At 42.0% G+C, this 18252-nt stretch overlaps 1 protein-coding gene and 1 non-coding gene across 2 annotated transcripts in view; one reads left to right on the top strand and one right to left on the bottom strand.

Annotated features, from left to right (window-relative positions):
- Positions 1-18252, bottom strand: part of LOC126249766 (uncharacterized) — a 1113531-nt gene that overhangs the window by 894826 nt on the left and 200453 nt on the right.
- Positions 15915-15987, top strand: Trnak-cuu (transfer RNA lysine (anticodon CUU)). The gene has a single exon. It is a non-coding gene; the product is annotated as a tRNA-Lys (tRNA).

Below are 18252 nucleotides of genomic sequence, written 5' to 3'. Positions count from 1 at the left end.
AAAACTTTAACCCGGCCGGCAATCGAACCCCGGCCCGTTGCATGGTAAGCAAACACGTTACCACTCACATAAGCAGGTGGACAACGGTCGGATAATCTATACAGACAAGAATGAGACACGATGGTTAACATATTGAAAGTGAGCGCTGTGCCATTAAATTGCTTTGAATTGCCAACATGTTCCTGAAAAGTGAATAAAAATGCAATCGCTCACTGCATTTCTGACTGATCAAACAAGGCCCATAGAAATTTAATCTGAGCGATAACTCAGAACGATATCAAACGAGATCACAAAACATGACAACTTCGACACTCCGTTCCAAATCTTTTTGCAGGAAAGCTGGCAATGTGGTTTTAACGCAATGTAGTTCGGCTTGTGCAACTTGTTACTGTACATGACACAAAAAGTCTTCAGTAACTTTAAGACAAACTAAATCTTAGGTACAAGGATAGCTACATGCGCCTTGAGTAATTTCAGTGGTGTAGCTGCGTGTTCGCTGAAACTTGAGTTGGCAATAGCTTCTCAATGTTTTCGGTATTTTGGGAACTATCGCTGTGTAAGGATGCAGACCCACAAAATTAATATAATACGTGAAAAATTTCATTCATTAACGTTTGTGACTGTTAAAACAGAGACAATATTCGTTTAGCATATAACATTATTTGGGTATTACAGTGTAGAAACAAAATTATATAGATACAAATGCGAATTTCTGATTGGAGACATTTATCGTTTAAAGCTGCTCCCATACAAGAATAGTTGTGATATTTGAATGTGGTATCTAAATCAGAATGGGCGGGAAAGAGCATATGGGTCAGACAGAGGGGTGAAAGCATTTCAACAGTTGAGAGGACGCATTCCAAAAAGAATGCGGCAATTCATTAAGGATGTACGACACAATCGTACGCTGTGAAAACGTTTCTTACGCCCTACTGCAGATACCGAGGGCAAACAAGTTTCGAAATTATCTTATGTACCTAAGATAAAAAAATGAGAAAGTAGTTAATTAATTAAAAAAATTAGAATAAAATAAAAAAATTTAATACATTTACATGGTGATAGTTTTGTTCTCATCCACTCGTTATTTTTGAAAATAGTATTCTTATATTTTCCCGAGAATATAGCACCGACCTCCCGTAATTACGTTCAGAAACTGGAACTGAAAGATGGTCTTAGCAGCCCATTACGTATATCATACGCGTTCTAATTGGTCGCTTCATGACGTTGCAGCTTTCAAGTTTTACTACCATGGGCCATGTTCCTAAATTTTCCGAAAGCGTTTGACTCAGTGCCACACCGTAGACTGTTAACAAAGTCCGAGCATACGGATTAGGTTCTCGAATATGTGAGTGGTGGTTCGAAGTAATACAATGCAGTACGTTGTCGTGGACGGTGAACGTTCATCAGAGAGAAGAGTATGGTCAGGAGCTGCCCAGGAGAAGTACGATAGCACCATTCGCGTTCTCTGTATACGAAAATGATCTAATGAATGGGGTGAGACTATAGGGCGATACAGGATGACTTGGACAGAATTTCTATATGGTGTGGTGAATGGTAAGTTGTTCTAAATGTGGAAAAATATGAAGTAGTGTAGGTGAGTATGAAAAACAATCCTATAATGTTTGAATACAGTATCAATGGCATGCTGGCGGAAGCTGGTGGTCATGTGGCTACTGCTGTTGACTCTCGATCACGGGCTCCAGATTCGATTCCCGACCAGGTCGCGGTTTTTCTCCATTCGGGATTGGGTGTGTGTGTTGTCCTCATCATCATTTCGTGATCATCGACGCGCAAGTCGCTGAAGTGGTGTCGAATAAAAAGACGAAGCGGCCGAACATCCCAGATGGGACTCCCGGCCAATAGAGCCATTCGCACATTTCATTTCAGTGGTGTGCTGCTCGATACAGTTACGTCGATCAAATATTTAGGTATGACATTGCACAGCGACATGAAATGAACGAGCACATAAGGTATGTTGAAGGTAAGGCAAATGGTCGACATCGGTCGACTCTTAGGAAGTGTAGTTCATCAACAGGGTGATTTTTATTAATGTTTAAAAACCCAGGTGACGCTGAGACAAGTGACTTAATGGAAGACACAAGGGGTCGCAAACGTCGGGAAATACCTCAAAAATGAATGAGAAGTGTTCAACATGTGACGTCAACAGATGACGTATCTCGCTGCATGTCCAGCGGTTGGGCTTGGGCGCCAAGGGACGATTGAACAATACTTGAATTCGAGAAAACGGTGCGTACTTCGAACTGCTTTTATAAATGTGATCTCATGTAAAGGTAGGAGCTACAAAATTATTGTCCTCAACGTAACCAAGTAAAAGCTATTCTTATTTTGCGTTTCCTTCCTTTTGTCTCTTCTTTTTTCATTTACAGACATTAGTTGATGACAAACGTAGGTCACTTACTGGTAGCGACGCAATTCGGAAGCTTACACTCATTTACTTGTGACACAATGCGGTAGGTTTTTTGTTGTACTGTACTTTCCAATAAACCAGCGGCGACCGCGAGACGGGCAAATGAAATAAATCTTATCTCAATATAAATACAGAACTGTAAAAAACTGCCCAACACAATGAAATAAACACTTACTGCCGCACGCAAGACTCGACCCCTGAGCCCCACGTTCTAAAGTTGCGCACGTGGACCCAGAGCCACACCGAAGTGAACTTACGACCTGGCTTGGGATGATCACGTGCGACAGACCGGTAGGTTCAATCGATGCACATGTGGCGAGCTATGCCATCTTGAGACGTCACATGTTCAACATTCCTCATCCAATTTTGGGGTATTTCCCGACATTTGCGACTCCATGTGTCTTATAGTAAATCACTTGACTCAGTGTCATCTAAGTCGCTTCGGGTATTTTTTTTTTTTAAGTTAATACTAATCATCCACATAGAGAATCCTTGTGCAACCCATTCTTGAGTACTGTTTGAGCGTTTGGGATCCACAGCAGGTCGGATTAAAGGAAGACATCTAAGCGTGCTTCTAAATTTGTCAGAGATATTTTCAATCAACAAGGGAGTATTACGGATATGCTTCGTGAACTCAAACAGGGGTCCCTGGAGGGACGTTCATTTCGTGAAACACTATTGAGAACATTTAAAGAGCCGGATTTTGCAGCTAACTGCATTGTGATTCTACCGCCGCCAACAAACATTTAGCGTAAGGACCGCGAAGCCAAAGTCAAGATAAACCAGGACTCGTAGAAGAGGTGTATATAGACACGTTTTTCCCTCGCTCCATTTGCAAATAGAACAGGAATGGGAACGACTAACAGAGGTACAAGGTACCATCCGCCATGCAGCATATGGAAGCTTGCGGAGTACGTATGTAGGTGTAAATACAACACTCGTCTCCGTGTTCACAGTGGCCCGTGCTGTTTCACACCGCACTTAGGTGGTGTGGCTCCCGCCTTCCTGGTGAAGGCGATTCCAACTGCATCCACAGGCAGAGGCGGAGTGCGCTGGTGGCGTCCCCAGCGCAGTGAGTACTGCACAAGAGTGCTCGTGCGCTCGCGACGCGTCGCACCCGGGGAGGGGCCCGCCGCCAAGTGCGGCGCCGTGCAGTGCTCGCACGTGGCCGCGGGGCAGGGACGTCCCAGAGCATCGCACTCCAAGTCTAACAAACTGTCTGTCTCATCAGCTCTAAAACACGTACGACAATATGAGGAACCTTCATAGTTCTGACACTTTTGGCAGCTACGAGTTTAACTTCTGCAATCTCGGCATTGCGATGTGCTTCGTGGTATCGTGGAAAACACGCAGTTACGGTAAGAACAGGACTAATCTGTAAATTTCCTCCAATGAATAGTTGCCCGAGTCCTTTCCCAGTGTGATGTGTGCTTCGTCAATTGCGTAAACATACGAGGGGCGTTCAATAAGTAATGCTACACTTTTTTTTTCTCGGCCAATTTCGGTTGAGAAAATTCCGAATTTGTTGTGGGACATCGTGGAATATTCCCTCTTCGGACCCTACAGTTTCATGAAGTTCCAATAGGTGGCGGCGCAATACGTGGCCTTTAAAATTGCGTCTCTAGCGAAGGTGCGTTCCAAGCAGATTGCTGTCATTGAGTTTCTTTTAGAGAAAAAGCGGAGCATCACTGATCTACATAGGCGCTTGCAGAATGTCCACGGAGACCTGGCAGTGAACAAAAGCACGCTGAGTCGTTGGGCAGGCATCTGTCAATCGCAACAAGGTCGTGGAAATATGTCCGTTCTCGGACGTGTCGGCCGGAAGCTCACAGCTGACTCTTGCAAAGTTGAAACGTACGGACACTCTTAGAGGCGATCGACGCATGAAATCAAATAACTCGCTGCACAACTGGACATCTTGCGAAGTAACATAGCTTGATGACACATACAAAGAACTGCCATAGTATAGTACAGTACAGACGACAACTGAAAGAAATACGCAATGAGACGATCTAACTATATTGAGTGACCGCGATTTATGATGGTCCACTGGACACTGCAGAAGGCGGGACACGGTTCTTAATACGATTTGTGAACACCACGGACGGCTAAGTGTGCTGGCCATAACGTTGGTTAAGACGTAAGTAACAGGTAAGGCGAACTCTTGATTGCGGTTTATTGGTAGAATCCTGAAGCGATGCAGCTCTTCAACAAAGGAAATAGCTTACAATACGCTAGTTCGTCTAGTCTTGTTGTTCGTCTGTATGGAACCCTTACCAGCTGTGTCTGACTCAAGAGATTGAGAAGGTCCAAAGAAGAGCGGATAGATTCGTGACTGGTACATTTAGCCATCGCAAGAGCGTTACAAATCTCATAGAAAATTTGAAGTGGGACACATTTGCAGATAGACGACGCGCTAAACAGAAGGGGCTGCTCACTAAATTCCGAAATCCAATCTTCACCGAGGATGTAGAGCATATATTATTACCACCAACTTTCAAATCGCGTAATGACCATTATTCAAAGACAAGGGATATAAGAGCTCGTACTGAGGCGTTCAGACAGTCGTTTTTCCCTGGCGCGATCCGCGAGTGGAACAGAGGGGGTGGGGGGTGGGGGGGAAATATATGACTTTGACGCGAATTGTGCCCTCCGCCACACACCGCTTGGTGGCTAGCGGAGTATATATGTAGAAGTTCTTGTGGTACGGCGTTCCATACCTCCAGTAGCGCGGTGGACAAATGTTAGATGGTTGTTCGTGCATAGCCGGCCGCTGTGGCCGAGCGGTTCTAGGCGCTTCAGTCTGGAACCGCACGACCGCTACGGTCGCAAGTTCGGATCCTGCCTCGGGCATGGATGTGTGTGATGTCCTTAGGTTAGTTAGGTTTAAGTAGTTCTAAGTTCTAGGGGAGTGATGACCGCAGATGTTAAGTCCCATAGTGCTCAGAGAGATTTGAACCATTTATTCGTGCATGTGGACGTGCCGTACGTGTGCCCAACGAATCCTACACGTGATCGATGGCATTTAACTCAGGTGAATGGAAAAGCCAGTCCATTCGTCGAATATCCAAGAGCTATTTTACCTGCGGTGTTCGACGCGGTCGATGAACTCAGGGCCGAATGCATCCCTGAAAAGACGCACATGGGGAAAGGGTACAATGTTACAATAACGTTGATCGGTCAGTGTACCGTCTTCAAGTATTTGGAGGTCAGTACGCCCATACAACATTATGCCACCCCACACTGTAATACGTGGACCACTAATTTATCGTGTTCGACGAAGTTCCTTCATGTATTACGCATCCTCATATGACGTGAGGTGGGAAAAAGGAATTATTGTCTCTGAATAAAAGTGTCATTTCTGTTCATCTGATTTCGTATTTCTTTTATTTACCTTCTGTACTACACTATAGCAGTTCTTTCTACCTATGGTCCAAGTTCCATCGAGCTATATTGCCCAGTAGTGACAAGTCATGCTAAAATTACTTTCATCCTTAAAATTTTGCACAACAGTGCATATTGTGAACATTAAAGGTTCTTAATTCCATTAGGTACGAATATACTTTTACGTCTTAAGATTTTTCTCCGTTAAGAATGACATGCTGTGTTCTATTCGCAAGGAACTCTTCAATCCAGTGAAAAAATCGGTCTAATACTCCCTACGTTCGTATTTTGTTCATTAGGAGACAGTGCGGAGCTCTCTTTATGGAGGAATGTGACGGTGAAACGCTTCCCTCGACAGATATATTGTAACAGAGACACTCTGCACCACGACGTATCGTGGTCTGTTGCACATTCTTCGACATTCTTGGAATTACAGTAGCTCTTCGGCCGCTGTCGATATAAGGATGTCGATATTTTAGGTGATTATTATAAACAGTGAGTTACTAATATAACTGGAAAGTTTGCTTGGTAATGTAAACTAAAGACGTTGACTTTAACATACCTGTTCCAAATCACTCTAGATATAGAAGTCCATAAATTCCTTAGAGCAACAAAATCAGAGTACATCCTCGAAGTTCATTACTAGTTTTCCTGTTCACTCCATTTTACCATTAATGATCAATATCCCCCTAGTAGCGGCGGATAAATACCACATTGCGGTGCCTGTACTGTTAGCAAGACCGATGCAATGTTCTTTCGGACATGCATGCTTTCTTCGCAAGTCCAAAGTAACATTGCATCGTTTCTCTTAACAACACATGCACTAGAATATCGTATTTATATTCTAATATATTCATAGCCATCAACGTTTTTCTTAATCATACTTTAGCTATGTAGTTTTTACTTCAAAAACGGTGTACGGTCGTAGTCTGTAAACATTAGTTGTGCTCCGATTGTGGCGCTGTTGATACGTGCAGTGAAAATGGCCGACGCTGCTTCCTACTCGGCAGTGAAACATGCACGTGGACCACCGTTAAAATGTGCTGAGAAACACGCTGTTCTTAAAATGATTTTCACAAGTTTATAGAGTAAATCGGATTTGAAGTTTTCCGAGGAACTTTATTTACTAAAATTAGGCCGTTTCTGTAAACGAGACGCGTGGTTGAACCGGTACTGTTGGAGAACTGTGTAATCGTATATGATACAAAACCAGCTTATTCGGCTTTCCTTTTGGTTTCTTTTTCCGAGTTTTTGTTTTCGTTCAATTCGAATACCTACATCGTTTAAGTCTTCAAATACATCCTAATTAGCGCACTTCTAATCATTTTTATAAAAAAATGCAGGTCTTCTTGTTTCTAATTACACATCGCACGCTAAATTCCCGCTTCCGTTGAAAATATAATTTTTAATTATGAATATTTCATAAAACATGGTTAATAAAAATTGTTTAAATTAAGGAAATATTAAAAATTAATTTTTTGGGAAAAAATGAGAGCTCAAATACTCTATATTTGAACTACCTCCATTGTCTCATACCACAGATGTAGTCTCACATGAGCCAACGTGATAAGCGGCATAGAGAGACGGAAATCAATTTCGACTGCATCGAGCACACTATACAGACAATGGACAAAGCATTTTACAGTTACCACAGCACCACTGCAGTATGAACCTAATAGAACTGATCTGGAGTCAACAGGTTTGTTGCGAGAAATGAGTAGACATTAAAGCTGTCACGCGTACTGGAACTAATGCAAGAAGCATTGTCACGTCACGGCCTAACGCTGGCGGGATGCAGAACAGCACATCATAAAAAATGATGAGAAAATGTGGCACTTGGATGAGTGAGTGGATTCTGTTGTTGATCGCCTCGTTATCAATGTAGCAGATGACAGTTCCAGTACTGAAACTTACTTCTCGGATTCGGATAAGGAAGGAGTTCAGAGATTACCAGACGACTGACTATAAGCAACACCCACAGTGGCTTCAATATTTAACTGTACGGTGACATCCCTGCACTACGCTTATAGTCACACTCATCTCACCCTATGGGCTGTGTTTAAACTAGGAATTTTCATCACTCTTGTTTCTAATTACGATGTCATATTAGCTAAGAAAGAGCTTAGTTTCCGACTGGTGCCCCTATGAAGCGTACTGGCGGAGCTTTACCGTATATTATTTCATTCCATTTAAAAATTAAATGACAGTAGAAGCTATGTTGTGTCTGTACTAGTCGTTTTTTACGTTTTAACTGCAACCGTTCACATCACTGCAACTTAGTTTCACCAGATGGCTAGCCACTGCTGTCCGAGTTATGTGACAGAAGAGTTGTTGTCCTATATTATTGCTGAGCCGATGTGTACGTAACGCACAGCGTAAAACGTATCCATATTATCTTACTTGACTGTAAACAGCCTGGCTTCCGCTCCACGTGAAACGAAATCCAATGAGATTCCAGCAAGCACGGAAGAATACATTGTGTAATGTCTACAGGTTTATTCTTACGATGAACGCAATATAAGATGAGCCATCCATCCTACTGGTATCTCCAGGTTAAGTACGCTCCTGGTCATTAAATAAAGCAGCATACTTTACCTACATTTACGAATGCCATAAAAGTGGTGTAACGTAAAGAACTGTTTCATCCTATCAAAATCAGGTGATGCTTGTAACTTTGTTTTCCTTTAAAGAAATCTGCAGTTACAGTAAATGTGTGTGACATAAAATAAACTCGATTGGTCAGTTACCTGAAGTACCTAGGAATGTAGCGCGCAGTGGTGAAACAGGCCACCTGATCGCAAGTCCTGTCGTTATACCTGTAGATATGTTCCTACACAAAACTGACTGTAATTTCTGTGGTCCAAAGAACTTTCGTGGTACGTGCTCCGCAGAGGAGGAATATGCAACAACTGAACGTGCCCATAATTTCTTGGCCTAATCAAAAAGTGATCAATTTATTACGATTCGTCTGATCAGCCAGACAGCACACTTATGAAAACGACAGAGTCGCATTCGGAGGAAGACGAGATTAAAATCTCCGTCCTAGTGTCCTACTAAGCTTTACCTCGGTTTCCCTTATAACTGGAAACAAGTTCTCGGATGATTTGTTTAAACAGGTCACGGTCCGTTTCTTCCCTCACTAGTGCTTCGTCTCCAAGGCTGTTGTCATCCTCAGCACGATTGACTCCGACTTTCCTTCATCCTACGCTTTGGTCTGCACGCTTGTAGCGTCCTGAATTGTCTACAGCTGATTCACTGTGATCAACGGGTCTATTAACTTCCATTTGCAGCAAAGCTAACGGTCGCGCGAAAGTAAGGCGATTGCATCACGATGCCGTCCGGAGCCGCCTATAAGGCGAGTCGCCGGTCACCGGGAACGGGGCTTTACCACTTGTCGGGCGTGTGTGACGTCAGCAGGACAGCTTCGCGACTCTCCCGTAAGGGCAATCAAGTGCACGAAAGATGACCTGACAGTTGTGTCTCTCAGTCTGAGTTCCATCTGGACATTTTAGGGCGTACAACACATCGAAACCAGCTGTCTTTGGCTTTTCCGCCAATCAGCTGCGTCTTTCAAGCAATTCCTTCAGTCATCCTCACTATACGAATTAATGGGTGGTTCTGCAGAAGTGTTAGACTACACTGACAAAGATCTGGGATACGATAACGAATTGGTACTGGGATTTTTCCTTCCTAAACATGATTTTAATCTAGCACAGTCTTTTAGGAATGTGAACAAAACCAAGTTGTACAAGGAACAATCAATAATTAAAGAGACAAATTGGTCTGGGAAAAAAACCGTTAGTAGGTCAAGTTTCGTACTTTTATGGCTTTAAGTTGGCATCACTGGAATGAGACCTGATCAGCTGATATATCAAAATTGTTTCGTTTATAACCTCAAAAATACATTTCAAGACGGCGAGTCCGCTTGAAACGTCCACATTACTTGAACAACATTCTGTTATTCGTTTTTTCCTTGCTGAAGGCGAGAAACCAGTGAATATATACTGTAGAATGTCTAAAAATGGTAAAGGGTGTATGAATCGTGCAAATTTTTACAAGTGGGTAGAGCAGTTCAAAAATGGTTGCGACTCAGTGACTGACGAACACACAGTTCTGGCCGACCAGTTGCAGCTTCAACTCCCTCACTTGAAAGTCGAATTGATGCCATTATTCGCGCCGACCGCCGTGTGACTGTGGAAATAATAGTTGATAAGGTTGAAGTTAGTACTGGTACAGTTCATAACATTATCTACAACAAGCCGAAGTACCGCAAATCATGTCCACGATGGGTCCCAAAGGACTTGACGCGGCTACACAAGGAAATAAGGTTGAGTGTGTGCACAGAGCTAACGGAACGTTATAAAAGAGAAGGTGAGCACTTCTTCAACAAAATTTTAACTTGTGATGAAACTTGGGTTCACTATTATGAGCTAGAATCAGAAAGACAAAGTGTGGAGTGGAAGCACACCAACTCACCCGTCAAGAAAAAATTCAAAATCCAAGCATCAGTAGGAAAAGTCATGTTGACGGTGTTTTGGGAAGCTGAAGGTCCAGTTTTTTTGTGATTATCTCGAGAGCAGCGTACAAGGAACAGCCAATACTACTCGGATTTGCTTTTAAACAAGGTGAAGCCAGCCATGAGAGAGAGATGTCGTGGATCTCAGAGCAAGACAACGCACGTCCTCATATTGCTCAACTAACTCGTGAAACTATGGACAAAATGGGCTGAGAAGTACTGCCTCAACCCCCTTAGAGTCCTGATTTAACACCTAGTGATTTGTATGGTGCACTGAAGGAGGCATTACGTGGGAAGAGGTTCGAGGACCACGAGGACGTGATAAAATTTGTGGGAAACTAGTTCAAACATCAAGATAAAGAGTTCTTTGCAGCTGGAATAAAAAAAAGCTTGTAGCCCGTTGGAACAAGTTCATCAATGTTCAAGGGGATTATGTTGAAAAGTAGAAAAAGTATAGTTTTCTAAAAATAAACGCTGTTTTGTCCAGACCAATTTGTCTCTTTAATTGCTGAATGATCCTCGTACAACGGTTCGGCTCCTAATGTTCACCCTCTAGCCCACATACGACACAGAATAATATGCTGGGCGTGCGCTGTGTCTAACATTGAAGGGAAGCAGCGGAAAATTAAGGTCGACGTCTATTTCATACTAACAAGAGGAGGCCACGAAGTTGGGACCACAGATTTACTTCAGCCGGCCTGTGTGGTCGAGCGGTTCTAGGCGCTTCAGTCCGGAACCGCCGATCGCTACGGTCGCAGGTTCGAATCCTGCCTCGGGCATGGATGTGTGTGATGGCCTTAGGTTAGTTAGGTTTAAGTAGTTCTAAGTTCTAGGGGACTGATGACCTCAGATGTTAAGTACCATAGTGCTCAGAGCCATTGGAACCATTTGAACAGATTTACTTCAAACTTTGTACCCCTTTAGCAGGTCATTAAAACAACATAATGTGGAAGTAGCAAAGTGCACTACTCTGGCAATTCCGAGAGAGCCGAAAGAGAAGTTCTACGCGTCTATTATGTAGCTGATGTATTGTGCGTAAGTACTGGACGTTACAGTTCATGGTGGTTAAGTGGTTGGCGTTCGATCAATGTAAGACGAACGTATATGAGGCGATCGTTCGACTCCCGCTCACTTCTTCATTTTTGTAGTGCAAATGTAAATTGTGTGATATTCAAAAAATTTGCACCTACGCTATTCGCTCTTGCTACGTTAGCAAGATCTCACTGCTACGCTGGTTAACTGCCAAATGGGGCCTGCCTCTGTGTCTGCAGCTCGAAGCGTCGAGGTGCAAAGTAGTTCCCTGTACCTTACCAGATTGCATGTATAAGGGATTTCGCAAATCAAGACAGGCATACATTTTCAGGAAAACTCTATGCGTTTCTTCATGACTTGTCGATAGTTATATTTTTTCTAATAACTAAATTTAATTACAAATGGCAAGTAGCCAAATAACACGAAATTAATTGAAACTTCATGCAAATACACGTTTTTTAATTATATTACATCTCAAATGTCATATAAATGAAATAATATGCCCAGTGATGAAAAACACATAGATTAAAATTCAAGTCTGAGAGGGAATCGAACCATAGCGTCATGCATGTTCGTCTTTCGACGCTGTAACGGTAACCATTTCCTTTTTTTAGTGATCTCATTTTTTTCGTTATTGTTCGTTGATTTGCTAGCGGCTGACGTCTCATGACACCCGTTCAAGTCCTTCGTTGATCCGTTCACTTTTTTTTTTTAATTATAGATGGCAGCTAACCCTCTGACCGAACACGCTGAGCTATCATGCCGGCATCACTGAACCACCAAGAATTCTGACATGCAGCACCTATGGACAGATACGTCAGTTACATAGCATACATACAAAACTTCTCTTGCGATTTTTTCGGAACTGCCAGAGTGGTGCACCTTACTACTTGCAGATTATGTTATTTTAATGGCCTACTGAAGACGTACAAAGTTTGAAGTAAACCTGTGATCCCAACGTCTTGGCTCTCCTTGTAAGGTAGTGAGTCTTGCTAATGTTATGAGAATCTCGAATTGCCGTCGCCTTCTACCTCGCTACGAAGGGTAAAGCGTGATATTGCATAGATTAAGTTGCATCACTGAGTTGACAGCTATACTACCATATGCAGTTTTTATGAAACGTGATGTACAGTCCATGTGCTCAGGGTTTTCTTTTGTTCTTAATTCACGATCACGCATTATACGACCGATGACCATCGCAGTCTGGTCCCTTTAATCCCACCACGCATTATACTGGTACACGTTACTTATTTTTCATAATTTCTGTATATCGTCCCACAGCTTATGTCTGACGATGATTTTTTGAAATGTGTTACATTTAATAATAACAGGAAATGTATTTGCAGCTGCGAATACGAACAACCGTCAACTGCATAAGGAAATGACGACAACGAAAATTTGAAACAGACTGGGACTCGAACCCAGATTTCCCGATTAATGCGTGTGGTCGCCTTAATCTTTCGGCTATCCGCGCCGAATCACGGCAAGACCCAAACTTTCATATGTCGTCATGCGTGTGTTACAACCTGCACTCGTACGTTAGGTGTATTCCCACCCAGGAAAGACATATTTATTGAAAGTCGAGGACCACATATTGCCGAATATGTATACGAAATACTAGTGCTACTGTTTTTAAATAGTAATGTGCAATGTGCCTTCGAATACGCATGCATGCCTGTGTTATTTCGTATTTAATAAGACTTTTCCATATTTGCAATTTGTATCAAGTGTGGAAAGTGGTTGTGTTCCAATGGATGATAATCTATACCTGGAAACATACTCTGCAAAGCACAGTGAAGTGCTAGGCAGAGGGTACATAGCGTTTTACGACAAGTTTCGGTCTCATCGATATAGAGCACGGGGAGAATGAATGCCTCTGTGGGTGCTGTAATTAGTCTAATTTTAGCTTTCCGCTTCCTACGTGAGCGATACGTAGGAGACTATGGAATATTAACAGATTCTCCACTAAATATTGGTACTTGAAACTTTGTAAGTAGTCCTTCACAGGGCAGTTTGCGTTTATATTCAAGTGTCCGCTAATTCAGGTTTTTCGAGTTTCCAGGATACAAACCTGTGACAACTCGTGTTGCCTTTCTTTGTAAACATTCAACACCGTCTGTTTCATCTATTTGGTACGAGTGAAATTTATAATAAAATTTAGTGCACCTCAACGTTCTCTGTCAAGGTGCGTCAATCCCTGCGACGCGTCCCTCGGGTGGTCCTCAGCTACTTTCTACGCCTACACTGTCATGCATCTTTAAATAATTATGTACCATTTTATTTATCTAAAAGTTTCATTTAACTGACACTCTGCACCCGACAATCTTCATTTTCTCACTCCATTTTAGTGGTACTGACTATGACGACCCTTCTTGGCGTAGTCTTCCGTGATCGACTACAGTTTTCAGCTGCCTGGGTTTTATCTCACTTTTAACCATCCCACTGAAGCTACAGTCGCACAATTTTGAACCACGACGACACAGTCACAGACCATGGAGCTGACAGTTCTCCTTTTATCGTTCCGCTTCGTTTTACGTGAATTTCCAGTGCAACGACGGGCTGACAACCAAAAAGTTTAATCTCTTTACACCTCTAAGAATCATTATCATCATCATCTTGGTATGCGTCCCATGAACTTGAGCGGTGTTGCATAAGTGTTTTGCAAGCAGCCTCCTACGCAGACTGACTGCGTTTTCCCAGTATCCTGCCAAATTACCGAAGTCTACAATTTGCTTTACCTACGACTGAACCTACGTGATCGTTCCACTTCGTATTCGTACAGATTGTTTACACGGGGCATTTGTATGAGTTGATTGATTCCAATTCCGACTCACTGACCTCGTAGTCACAGGATATTATTTCTCTATGTTTTGTGAAGGACACAAAACTGTGCATTTTGTTGTGCGTCGACAATCTTTGCAAGACACTGAAAACTTATCAATTGGATATTTCTCCGGTTTCTTTTTTGCCCCTTTTTTCCCTTCACTCAGCAATACATTAGAGATAACTATATCATCCGTAAATCCATTGTACTACCGTGCATTACTGACCTGGGCTACGAAGGCACGTACAACTACAATATCACACCCAAACCAGTTACGCTCTACGGTGATCGAGTTAAAATTCATAATTTCATCTCTAGAATTTAATAATTACTATATCAGACTTTAAGGTACGTAGTTTTCGTTGCTCATTGTTACAATTTCTCTGATTTTGAGCAAACATTTATTTCAGGTAGGGTACTATGCAGCTAGAGCTCGTCGACTACTGAATTGTCTTACTGAGTCACGACACGAGAACTGCAGCATGTGAACAATTCTGCGTCTAAGATAGCATTTTCCGTAGTTTTGTAGAGGTAATTGTCACATACCAATGGTAACATATTCCCGACTAACTGGCCAAAACGAGGTATCGAGGATATTTCTGATTTATCTTAATTGCTGCATCCTCCTCGAGAAGCTCTTGCACAGGATTACGCAGCTTTTGACATTCAGAGCACTCTCCTGAAATGCAGCGCAACATTTGTTTGGAGAAAGAAATTAGATCGTGCCCTCCGCACAACGCTTAGGCAACAATACGATACCACAGGAAGATGAAAACGTCAGGACAACAGTTTTCTTTCGTGCCACTTCAGGACGCGCTGTTGTATCGTGTGTGGGAAAAAAGTGGTTTTAAATGAACTGAAGGAAGAAGAAAAAAAGACCAGGAAACCGAAAACTAGGAAATATTTGAAAGCCACACAATACATAGCAGACTATGAGGAAAATAAATGATAAGGCTCTGGAGGATGAAAGGGAAAGTATATTAGGTGCAATGTATAGTTCGTCAAATGCTATAGCGTACATGGAATGTGAATATTATAAATAATCGGCGAATGTAATTGGCCGCGACTTCAGAGCGGCTCATCTACTGTGACTGGGCATCCCCAAACGCCAGCTCAAAACTGCCTCGCAAATGACAAGTGCAGTACAGCAACAGTCATTAGATGATTCACTGATGACTTTTTGGTCTTGCCTGTTAGCTAGTCGTGTTTTGATTCATCACAAATGGAAACAATAGCTTCGTAAGAACGCACGGGTTTCTACTGTTTCACCAACAGTTAAAGTGGGAGACGAGTGACAACTGAATTAATTCTGTTGCAGAGAAACAATGGTAACAAATATTCAAAGTATGCAGTTGCATGATTACGGACGATGTCACCGACGTTTGGGTACACAATTGCGCAGGTTCTGTATGTACTGTCTGCGGGGGATGTATATATAGGAGGACGGCTTATATAGCTATTATCGTCGATAACTAGATATGGACCATAAAGCCGTCCAATCACTTCAGAGATTACACCGTGTCGACAATAGGATTACAGCGCATAGAGATTCCCCTCAGAACCCGCACATAAACTTGTCAACGCCGCAGCGTAACGACCGCTAGCCCCTGCCCACTATGCCATCTGAAGCAAATCCCCAGGTGAATCACAGCACACAATCATGACAAAAAGTTCAAGAACAACTTTTGGATTCTGCACATCTACCATTACTCAGAGCACACTACCAAGCCGCCCGGCTAGCTCAGTCGGTAGAGCATGAGACTCTTAATCTCAGGGTCGTGGGTTCGAGCCCCACGTTGGGCGAATATTTTTATTCTCCCATTGTATCATCACCATACCTCTGTTACCCTAAAGAGCATGGAACTATTAAAATAACGTTAAGTTTCTTTGCATAAGCTAGTAAAATTTACGTTTTGAGTGGTGCAGTGTGCATTATCAGTAAGGAGATAAATCTTATTCCAACGTACCGTCTGAAAAAATGTGCTAAGGCCAGATAAGTGATGGGCAGACATAGCTAGTAACTTGCAAGGGGAGGCCAGGACGTTGGGATCACGGATTTACTTCACACATGGTACACCTTTAGAAGGCTATTAAAACACCATTATGTGTAGTATTACTACTATAATTATTCTCAATGAAAGGATGAGAAAACTGCTGCATTAACTGTGACACATTTGCTGGAATATATTAAAGGAGCCACAAAACTAGGTCTTTAAGGGTGAATAATAATAATAATAATAATAATAATAATAATACCCGTGGAGGCCCGGGAAAAGAATAGACCTCCGGTATGTTCTGCCAGTCGTAAAAGGCGACGAAAAGAACAAACCACTAATAGGGCTAACCCCCCTTTAGTGTGATTAGTTGGTTCAGGACAGAACTAAAGGAGCCTCGGACAAGCGCCGTCATGGTCGGGGACGACGCTTGAACCCTATGCCCGCCCACAATGGTAACGACACTGCTAGCCAACTGGAAAATGATTTAAATCCAAATAGAGGTGTTTTGCAGGATATGCTTCCTGCAACCACCCTAGAAGGAAAACAAAGACAGAGGATGAGATGGTCAGATGAAGTTAATCGACACCTCATGTTCTGTTATTACCAAGCAACAAACCTAGGAACCAACACAACTGGATACAGATCACAAGTATACACAACATTTATTACCAGATACCCAGAATTAAAATTTTTAACAGAACAACGACTAGCTGATCAGATCCGTGTAATAATCAAAAATAACAGGATACCCCAGTCAGAATTAGAAAACATCAAACAAGAAGTACAACAAATACTGGAACAAAATAATGTGCAATCAGAAGAAGAAGAAAATACAGTAATGGACTCAAACATCCCAGAGCAAACAAACAAAGAACAACACGCACCAATTAAACAATCAGAGGAAAACAAAATCTTAAGACAGCCACCAGAACAAGCACAAATAGAACACGAAGTGACACAGATGCTAGATATAGAAGAAAAATTTCAGCTAACATATATAGAATACAAAGACACAAATACAGACATTAGACCATTCTTGCATAGACCACCAAATAACCCACAAGTCGAAACAACAATAAAAACTATCAACACAATCATACACAACAAAATAAATGAAAACACAACTATGGAAGAGTTACAACTACTGGTTTATATAGGAGCACTCACTACACTAAATATACACACTAGACAGAGATCAGAACCAACCAACACACAGAAGAAACCCACAAAACCAGCATGGCAACACAGGCTACAGATCAGAATAGAAAAACTGAGAAAAGACATCGGACAGCTAACACAATTTATAAGAAATGAAATCTCGGAAAAAAAACGAAAAAGGTTAGGTAAAATCTCACAACAAGAAGCGACAGAACAATTAGACGAAAAGAAGCAGAAATTACAAGCATTAGCCAAACGACTCAGAAGATACAAAAAAAGTGAAAATAGAAGGAAACAAAACCAAACATTCAACACAAACCAAAAGAAATTTTACCAGACAATAGATAACACACACATTAAAATAAACAATCCACCAAACATAACAGACATGGAACACTTCTGGAGCAACATATGGTCAAACCCGGTACAACATAACAGGCATGCACGGTGGATACAAACAGAAACAGACACATACAAGATGATACCACAAATGCCTGAAGTGATAATTTTGCAAGATGAAGTCACCCAAGCAATTAATTCTACTCACAATTGGAAAGCCCCTGGAAATGATAAAATAGCAAATTTCTGGTTAAAGAAGTTCACCTCAACACATTCACATCTAACTAAATTATTTAACAGTTACATTGCAGACCCATACACATTCCCTGATACACTTACACATGGAATAACTTATCTGAAACCTAAAGATCAAGCAGACACAGCGAACCCAGCTAAATATCGCCCCATAACATGCCTACCAACAATATACAAAATATTAACTTCAATCATTAAACAGAAATTAATGACACATACAACACAGAACAAAATTATAAATGAAGAACAAAAAGGCTGTTGCAAAGGAGCACGAGGATGTAAAGAGCAACTGATAATAGATGCAGAGGTGACATATCAA

This window comes from Schistocerca nitens, chromosome 1, assembly GCF_023898315.1.
Source record: "Schistocerca nitens isolate TAMUIC-IGC-003100 chromosome 1, iqSchNite1.1, whole genome shotgun sequence".
NCBI lineage: Eukaryota > Metazoa > Arthropoda > Insecta > Orthoptera > Acrididae > Schistocerca > Schistocerca nitens.
Note: the sequence above shows the minus strand (reverse complement) of the source record. Positions and strands in the feature narration are given on the sequence as shown.